The 10,440-nt window shown below is 40.7% G+C and overlaps 1 protein-coding gene across 8 annotated transcripts in view; it reads left to right on the forward strand.

The window, feature by feature from the left end:
- Positions 1-10,440, forward strand: part of sv (paired box protein shaven) — a 120,114-nt gene that overhangs the window by 48,658 nt on the left and 61,016 nt on the right. The window lies entirely within an intron of this gene.

The raw sequence follows: 10,440 nt of genomic DNA on the forward strand, positions 1-10,440 counted from the left end.
ATAAATATCTAACCGATTCGTATACATAAAATAAACACATTTTAATATAAAGGAAGAAAAAAAGAAAGAGATGTTATCTTGATTGCTGAAATATATAGATACTAAGATGGCAAGATATGAAATCATTCTCGCCCATGGGCGAGAAAATTGTCTTCCTCCTTTGACTTCTCTTCTTCTACCTTAGAAGAAGTTGGTATCGTCGACGAGTGTTTCTACACTATGAAACAAGGTAGAGAGCAGATAAAGATCGAGATTCTATCGAGGGAAGGTGGACACACCTGGTGCAATGGCTTCGTAATACTTGGGTCTACCTTTGCAGGTGACAATCTCTTTCTCTCTCTCTTTCTCTCTCTCTCGCATGCGGACAAGGTAAATGGATGCTGTGTCATAAATAGATTCCTTCTATTTTTTGTCAATGTTATTATAATTTGTCAATTAACAAATATTGTATGGTTGTTTGGGAATAAAGAAAAAAAGTGAAAATAATAAAGATCCTGTTGTGATTGTTGCTTCCTTAAGCAGTGGAACTCGTTCGCACGATATATCAGTCTGTTACGAGCATTTCGCGGAGCTCTACCATCTGCGTACACGCATACCTAAGGCCTCGTTCACTCGGCTTAGTAACGCCGTCGTCCCTTTTCATATCCGCGTTAACCTCCGCGGCGTTCGGTTAATTGATCCGGAATACCAGTGGAGCCTCTTAAGCTCCTCTCCCTCTCCCTTTCGTTTTTTCCTTTTTTTGCATGCATATATATATATATACCAAGAAAAGAAACACTTGATCCTAGAAGGAAGAAGAAGCTACTCCCGTCGGTTCGTCCTTTGACTCCGGGAGCGGAATTTCAATACGGCCTCAGCCCTAAACGTTCCATCCTTACTATTTCCCATAGTTACTGACCAACGTACGCCACTGGATGGCGGCTATTTATCGTTCACTTCGATCAAAAAATTGCCACGGAAAAAAGATTCTATTTCTTTTTTTTTTTTTTTCCCCTGTCTCTTTTTATTCGACCATCTGTACCAACGCATTATCGTCGGCTATAAATATATGTGTATAGTTGCAACATATACTTACATACGTGTACTATGTAGAAGCAACGTGCACTCTCGTCTTTGATTCCTCAGTTAGTTGCATACAGTGTTGTAGAAGACAATAATAATTCAAAAGACTTTTGTTTCTTTTTTTTCTAATTTGTTCTTTCTTGTCTCTCTCTCTCTTTCTCTCCATTTTATCGCAATATCGAGAAGAATAATAGCTGTTTATGTTGAGGAACGTAGGACTAATCAGAGCGAGTCTTATTGTCGCAAAGTGCTTGATGGAAATGCGTGCATCGTCGAATAGAAAGTATGTCGGAAACGAAAATCGAATCGTCGAGAGTTACAATCCCCCGATGTGGCCGAAATGATTGTCAGAATTTTCGACAAATTTGAGTTTTTCAAATAATGAAAAAAGAAAAAGGAATCGTTAAAAATGTTTATAATAAAGTCCGAGCAAGCCAATAGAATAGAAGGAGCTAAGAACGTTCAGGAGAATCGAGAGTTTAGAAACACTTGACCGGACGTGGATAATGGCTGGCCGCAGCCGAGTCCACCGACCCATCCTTACTGCGGCACTATGTTGCTGTCGGTGGGTGTACAATAACTGGGATTGCGGTTTCAGGATGATAGCCTGTCACGCCGCCTTGCAAAATGATTTTCGGTGGAAGTCGCTACAACGTAGAGAACATATTTGTTATTCGAATTTATAATCTTTCCGGTTTTATACATTGTTGATTCTATTAAATAAAATCTTTGTATTTCTTATTTCAAATAAATAGTTATCGTTTTGAAAGATTTTCATTCATAAGTCATATAATATTTACGCCTGTTTGTAGTAATAGTAACGGTAGCGTTAGTAGTAGTAGTCGAAAAACTGGTCCAGTCGAGTCGCGTGAATTCTCGGAATTGATATGGATCAGTGTGTCAGTGGAATAAATTTGAATGAAATTATATAGGTCAGTGAGAGTAGAGGTGTAAAGGGTTAATAACCGATTAATAACATTTATTATGAAATTGTATTTATAATTTAATGAACAAACGAAATATTGTAGGGAAGAAAAAAACACGTTTGGTTGGACATAGCTGTGTAACACGTATGACAAGTATGACACGTATGTAAAATATGTACAAATAAATATGTTACAAAGTAAAAGAAAAAAAAAAATAAGGAAGAAACTTGATCGTCACGGTCGCGTTGGGCACGTGTCCCGAAACAATCGGCCGTTACCGCGAGGAGCTTGTTAGGGCCGCAAGCGCAATCGTTCAATTATCATTCTAGTCGAAATAATGATAGCGGCAATATAAGCGGCATTGCAAGCGGCCACGAACTAACGTAATACCCCTTAGCATACTCGACGAAACTATGATTTTCTTGAAGAAATAGCTCGTACGCGATCTATATGTTACATATCTAAATATAAATTGTATACGTCTATCTATTCCGAAAGGTGGATCGGCATTGGCGCTATTAAGATGATTCGTTCCCTACGTGATCGAGACTGCACGCAGAAGAGGTTGATCTTACACGCTCGGAGATTGGAGAGGATCGAGAGTAAACGGACGGCGTTGATAGTCGAGCCATTAAGTGGGGGCCACGGTGCAAGCGTATTTCGCTATGGCTCGTTGAATCCACGCGAGCACTTTACATTCACGACTACTTAACGGCAAGCGGCAATGTTCGAGCATTGTTATTATACTACGAGTCATTATCAATCATCCTTCGGATGAATCGTCTCCCACCGTGAAACAATCTTCCGCGCAAATTTTATCCAAATTCAAATCTAACGAAGAGTAACGTAAAAACAAGAAACTTACTAAGATGCTTAATAATTTTACGATCGGATTATATAGCGCACACAGATATGCATACGGGATATTCGATAAACAATAACTTTGGGTTAAGGTAGTACCTCGTACTACTACGAAGTATCTCTTGGCTACCTAGACGGCGGCAGCAACTCGCGTGTTTCGTTTCTTCCTCGTCGTCGTCGCGTCACGATAGAAATTACTGGCCATCTTGGAAAATTAATGAAAACATCAATGGCTAGACTACGTAGATAGAGCCTACGCATAATGTAGGCTTTTTATCAGAACTCCTTGCTTGACTAGATAGAGAGAGAGAGAGAGAGAGAGACAGAGAGAGCTAATGTCGTGTACCTTGGTCTGTCATAAATTACGTTAGGGTGGGTTCTTGCAACCATGCGAGGAAGAGCTTGTTTCCGCCTAGTCTTTGAACAAACTCAACTTATTTTGGACTTTCTCATACAATATTGAAATCATTTTCTAACGGTTTTAAACAACACACAAGGAAGTATGTGAATTTGTAATCCTGATTATCTTCATATTAAGATATTCTTCTATGATAATTAAATAAAATTATTTCTTACAAAATATCATTATCAATGATTTTGTATAAATGTAATCGTAGAGTAGAGTCTAAAAATGTTGGTAAAAGAACTCGAAGAATTCGGAGCGATCGTTAAAATGATATCGAGGATGAATAAGCGGCGAATACGCGGAAGGTATCCTTCGATCTTTATTGGAATCCTCGGCGTAATATAGCAAACGTCTTCGCGCCGCAAATTATTCTCCCGGCGAGTAGATTTTATAGTGCATTAAAAGTAAACGGCACGGCTAGGCGATGGTGCGAGCACGAATCTTTTTACTGGCCCAATACCTATACAATAAATATATAAATATATATATAGGAGCACACAAATGCATGTATATTCCTATGGGAAATCTTTAACAAGGTGAGTCTCAAATAAAATAAACTTCTTTTTTTTCGGTTGTAATCGAGAACGATAAACATTGCACTTAAAGGATTATCGACGTGATAACGAACAAAAGAAAATTGAAAAGTTTATTAGCGATGAGAACGTATCTTTCGTCTATGTACGAGAAAAAGGGTATGTACAAAATATGTACATATGTAAGGAAAAAGAATATTGTAATGTAAATAACAAAAGAAACATATAATAAGCCGTGTTCCCTAATAACTTTCACATACCTTGACAGAGAACAGAGACCGTGATCGTAAAAGGTAAGAGGAATACCATTATTGAACGTAACAAAAAAAAAAAAAAGATGAAAAAATGAGAGAGAGGCAAGGAAATAAAAACCGAGCGTAATTATGTTTACGAGCCGGTGGTGCAGTGCTGCGACAATAACTGCGGAAAGAGAGCGATCGAGTCGAAGGATGCCACGACTTCGTTCCGGAAATGGGCTGGAGGGTTGAAAAAGGGTTGCTTGCCAGTGCTATCTTGCTAATAAATATCAATTCTTCCTAATTATATCTCATTGTAATAGACTTGCAAATGATGGTTATAATAAAATGAACAAAAAAGAATAAAATATTCAAACACGGTTGATTTTTCTCGATGGGAGAGAGGAATAAAAAGTAAATATAATCTACAGTCTTCCATCTAGATAATAGTGTTCTCTTATTGGTTTGGTTGCTATTACGTTGTTACTGGATAACGAGCGATCTCTTCGATAATCTTGCATATTTTCAAAAGCTATATACGACTGTCACTCCCTCAAAAAAAGGTCGTTGAAAAAAAAAATAATGGTTTTGCACACCGAAGAGTAGATGGTATCTATTATAAATTACCGTCGAAAGAGGACATCTCACTCGAGCGAGATGAGAGACCATCCTCTTGGTAAGATCTTCAAGAAAGATATACTCCGAGTCTTGTTCTTAACAGGTGCCTGTATCGGTATCTCTACGTGCTCGTCTTACTCTCTCTCCTGTATCATCAGTCGGCACTTCTCGCGACAAAATCCGATATTTTCCTCGGATCAAAATAGAGATAAAGAGAGCGAGAAAAAAAAGCGGGGGAAAAAAGGGTCGGCGTAGTTATCGGTTAGAGCTACCAGAAGCACACACACACACACACCGGCAACTTCCTATACTTTCGAGAAAGATGGAGCTTCTAAACGTCGGTTACCGTTCCTCTGCGATAAATAGATCTTAAGATAGGTATTTTGATAACTATTCTTTGCACCGTCTAGTAGAATTCATATCGTACCAAAATCATGCTTGCTCTAGCCGATACAAATCGTCCGACACCTTTTTTTCTCTCCCTCTCTCTCTCGTTCAATGTCAAAACACAGTTACGGACTCTCCAATTTCTCGATAACCTAACGATCGTTTTGCGAGCACCTGTAAAGGTATGTAATCACGATCATGGCAAAGTTAGAAGAGGGCTAGCGGAGAGAGCTAATGCATGTGCGGTACGTAATAATAACGACGATAAAGAAGCGTTCTAACGAGGCGTCGCGGGTAGACTGCTGGACTAGGCTTGAGAGTACTCTCGGCTCGTGTAGGGGAATATCAATGATATTTTATTGACCGAGCGCTCCTAGGCCTTCCGCCAGGTTTACCCTTCTCCTTCGGAATATGGCCGAGTAAATACGCAATTTACCATTCCGTCCGGAGGATCCTCGAGAGCAAGCTCGTATAACCGTGAAAGGAGCCATATAACAGGTGGATGAGACCAGTATTTTCCTCCGCTTGCTCCTGATTTTCTATTATGTCCAAATAATCCAAACGAAGAAAATCCGAATAGAATTGTATTGGCATTGGTCGAAGGATTGAGAAGAAAAGGATGACCATCGAAAGACAAAATCGATCTCACGCTCGAGTTTGAGAGAATCGATCGTCGAGAATCGAACGAAGATGAGCGAATAAAAAGAAAGGTAGAAGCAAAAGAGTTGCCCCTGGGCTGGCTGACTGGCTGGCTATCTCCCTCTCGCACGATCGCTTCGTTTTCTGCGGTCACAGCCGCTGGTTATTGTTTATTGCACCGGTCTTCGGTTCTCGAGAGCAGCCTCATGGGAACTCCTCCGGCGGCGGAATCATTTCCGTGTTTATTAGAACGCGGGGCCCTTCGCGAACTTTAATCTCCTTTCCTTATTCTACTAAGACCCTTCGAGAGAGAGAGAGAAAGAGAGAGAGAGACGAAGACGAGATCGAAAACCGTTGTGAGAAAGATACCAAGGATTTGGTTTCGGATCATCGAATCCGCTCTCGATCGTTCTACGACAATTATGTTTTTTTCATCTATTAGTTTTTCCAATAAGATGAATACAATTACGACGTATCTCGAGTCTCGTTGTCAGCTGCGATGGAGATATAAAGTTTCATTGCTTTAATATATTATATACGAAGAAATTGGAAAAAAGATTGTAATAAATTGTCTACAAAGTAGAGTTGAAAATATTTCTGAACAATTAACAGGTCGTCGCTTCGTTTAGTTCCGCATGATAAGATTGAAAGTTAAAGTTTATTCGTAAGATCGAGAGCACGTAAAAGTGCCGTAAAGATACAGGAAACGTAAGAAGGGAAAGATATAATGGATGAAACGATAATATCTAATAGAAGCTGGGGGCGATGATACGGGCCCAACCACGGTAAATTCAGATGCCAATTCCAGTTAATTCCATTAGTGTAGACCGGTTATAAAGTTGAAGCGCGGGAAGCCGACGTTGCCATTGGTTAGGAGACCGAATCGAGAAATATCGGGAGAGTTAACAAGAACAGGCGAGAGGAACAAATGTTCGTGGATTCTAAGAGAGAAGAAGAAGAGGAAGAAGAAGAAGAGGAAGAAGAAGAAGAAGAAATAGTTTTGATAGACGCGCATTAGGAATTAGCGCGATCTTGGTAGAAAGACGACCGATGGTTAGATTGGAAGATGAGCAAGAGAAAAAGAGAAAAAGGAAAAGAGAGGGAAAGGTCAGAACGATCCCTCTCGTACTCGGAGGATCTCGTTTAGATCAGAATCGGATACTACACTCTCGCGCAACGGAGACGTCTAAATCGGCACGCGGAAGAGACCAACGACCGATCGACTGCTCGAAGAAGGAGCAATGGTGGAAGGGGATCAAGTAGAAGAAGAAGAAGAAGAAGAAGAAGAGGAGGAGAGAGCGAGAAATAAGTAAAAAAAAAAAAAAAAAGAAAAAAGAAAAAAACGGCAACTCCTCGCGTGACTACGTCCGAGCGGCCGACACGTAGGTACACGTCGAGCCCTGTCCGTGTTTATCAGCCATCACCCTCGGCAAACCGCAGCGGAAACGTGGACGAATAGTTTCCCCGTAGACTTCGCTGGTCCTTTCGCGAGTAACGCGAGAAACCGACTCCGTTCGAAGAAAAATACCTACGTGTTCGATATCGTATCCGATCGGCCCCTCCTCCACCTTGCTACCTCCTCCTTTGCCGACTAACCTAAACCTACGAGCACGAGCTCTACCCGGTGCGCATGTCTTCATAAATTTCTTAATTATAAAATATTGAATCGATCTTGCAGATGTCGTTTCTCCGACTGCAACTTTGTCGATCGAATCCAAGGATATTACCTTGTGCTGCGTACGTTTAAGTATACACCTGTCACATAAATTATCGATAAGTCGTAGAATTTGTAAAATGTTACTTTAATACTCGTGCAAATGTACCTATAAATGTCTTTATGTCCGTAGGTAATATCTGTATGATGCAAAATTAAAGAATTTTCATGGATTTACGCAGAGATACATGTGTTTTCAGATAAAGTACACGCGAGTTTACACTAAAGTTTATACGCGCATTTTTTTTTTTTAATACTTTTTCTTTATATTTCATGTTGAAGTATCAATAAACGTAAATGCACGCACACGTATATTGACTTTGTGCTTGGATGGTTAATCAAACTCGAGCGTGCTTCCTCATCTTTTAACTATTCTAAAAGCAATCTGCGCTAATCTCCTTTGTTCGATAATCTAGAGAGAGAGAGAGAGAGAGAGAGAGAGAGAGAGAGAAAGGAAGAGGAGAAATATCTTTCCGTATAGTCCCGTGTAGGAAGAAGCCCGTAGCCGCCTCGCTCGTAAATCGCAAAAATAATCGTCAAGTTCAGGCGTGAAGGTAAAGAAGGGAAAAAGGATTAAATAAATGTACACATAAGACAACGTACACGAACGTTACTAGATTGAAAAGTATGAACGCGATTAAGATCGCAGGTACATCGATTAACGGTTTATAAATACAACGCGTTATGGTTCGGTGTATCGGATTTATGAAAGAAAAAGAAATCTATAGATAAGGAAGAGGAGGAAGGAAACTAACCGGGAATACAAAAAAAAAAAAAAAAAAGAAAGAGAATAAAAAAGATCGCGCTCATTATGCCAAGTGGTGCAGCAGGTTGCATTCGTTACCGTGACAGCGACAATTTGTGGTCGGCTTTTGCCGCGTGCCGCGATGACGGCAATTACAAGGCCCGCCGTTCAACATCTCGCAAAACTACGTTTCTTCCCCGAGTTGTTCGCACGCGCGAAAATGCCGATGCGGAAGTAGAAGAGGGAAAACAGGAGAAGGGTGGAGGAGGAGGAGGAATGGCATCGGGACTCGTTTTAATGCGATGCATCGTGCAACGCAGTGCAGCGCAACAGATCCAATGCGATCTCATGTTTAACAACGGCTTGCTCGCTTGCATTGCTCGCTTGCATTGCTCCTAGCCACCATGGTGTGATACGGTTATGTTTACAAATTCTATGGGCAAAGAGGAAAAGAGAGAAGAGTATCCGGGCATGTATCCTTATACGATGCAACCGTGCCACCCTCGCAGCGTCTTCTCGATCACGGATTAGCTCTCTCTCCGTTGCAGCATCGCCAGATGCATCTAAACCGAGCTCCCCCAACTCTCTCGGGATTTATCTTTTGGCAAATGCACTTTGTACCGACTTAACCCCGTCCTCCAAAGAACGTTACGATCAAATGTTACGATCAATTGGGAAATAGAAGAAAATATTTCAACGAGAAAATGTCTATTTGCTAATATTTACGATCAATTATGATCAAATGAATGACTAGACATTCGTTTCAATATACCTAACTACATATTTCATCGAGTATGTTGGGAGAAGAAACGAATTGCTACCGAGGGAGTGAGAGATAATTATTCGGTATTACCTGAACGCATTAAATAGCTAGCTAACGCGAGTTACAAGCTGGTGTCAAAATTACGTAAGACAGCAAAGGTAGTTACGCAAGTGGTCCAGTAAGACCACGTAGCAGCGATAATGGCGGTGGTAAGACCGGTAGGTCGTACCTATATTATAGTCACCACCTTTCTCGGAATCGCAAAAGTGACACTCGCGTTATTTCGGCTCGATTCGTAGAACGCTTTGAGTAAGGATACCCGTTACAAGGAAAGACAAGCGGAAGAGACGCAAGAGAAACTGAAAATGCATTTTCTTTGTCGAGGACAAGTCGAAGATAAAAACCGTTGATACGAACGGCGAAGGACTTCCTCGAAGCTGAGAATTTGTCCGAAGTCGAAGGAAAAAAAGAATGAAAATGTGAATGAGAAAAAAAGAAGAAAAAAAAAATCTGAGAAAAAGGAAATAGACAAAGATGAAGTAGGACGGATAGAAAGAAAGAGAGAAGATTAGCACGTTTTACTTGTAGCGCGTCGAGGACAGCTAGCACACACAAAGATATACTATTACCAGCTTCTCGGTACTTCGATTAATTGGCCTGTACAGTTAGGACGTAGTATAACGATAAAAAAAGACAGAGAGATGAAGAGATGAGAGGAGCAAAACCCTGCGAGATCGCCGGAGGGGCCCTTTCGCGATTTAATTTATTGCACCGAGAGACGTTGGACCTTGTCGCGGTTGTCTCGTCCGCGATCACGACACCGCAAATGAAGACTTTTATGCTAATACTCGTACCACTCTCTCCCCTCCCTTTTTCCCTTTTTACTTACGCACCAAACAGGTGGAAAGAAAAACGTCTCGAGACGCTAACTCGCCTTTTGAGAACCATTAATTACGATTCTACGGAATGTCTAGATATGTGTACGTATACATACAAACGAAAATGTCTCTTTTGATTGTGTCTACCAGATAGGCAAGTATTAACGAGCTTGGCGCATATTCAAACTTTAACTACTCCGTACCTTTGTACCTTAGTGTGGTATCCTCGATAGAGAATTGATTTACGAGAGAGCTAAGAAGTTTATTGCTGGAGAATCGATAGGTGGACGATTCCTTTTCTAATTCCTTCTTGGTCAGGCCCTGCAATAATAATCCTCGCGTTAATAACGCCAACGTTCTTTGCCTTGGATTCTTACCTGCTATGCGAACGCGTGCTTTCACTTCCACGAGTTTCATGATTGTTTCAAAAATATATCGTCCATTAACGCGAGTGCCATCTTATTTCATCCAAAAAAACTAGAAACAATTTCTAACGCGTTTGTTATTTTTATGTTTCAGGTAAGTGGCCATCGAGTTAATCGAGCACATAAATCGATACATACGTCGATCCTGTCGATCCCGAAGAACACAGTAAGAAAATTTCCATTCTATCGTTTCGATTGAATTCAGACCAAGTTGTAGTCGGTTTTACGTACGTCTGCATCGTTCAAA

The sequence above is a fragment of the Polistes dominula genome, unplaced genomic scaffold, assembly GCF_049000335.1.
Source record: "Polistes dominula isolate Pdom_NZ unplaced genomic scaffold, Pdom_raw_medaka contig_37, whole genome shotgun sequence".
Classification (NCBI taxonomy): Eukaryota; Metazoa; Arthropoda; class Insecta; order Hymenoptera; family Vespidae; genus Polistes; species Polistes dominula.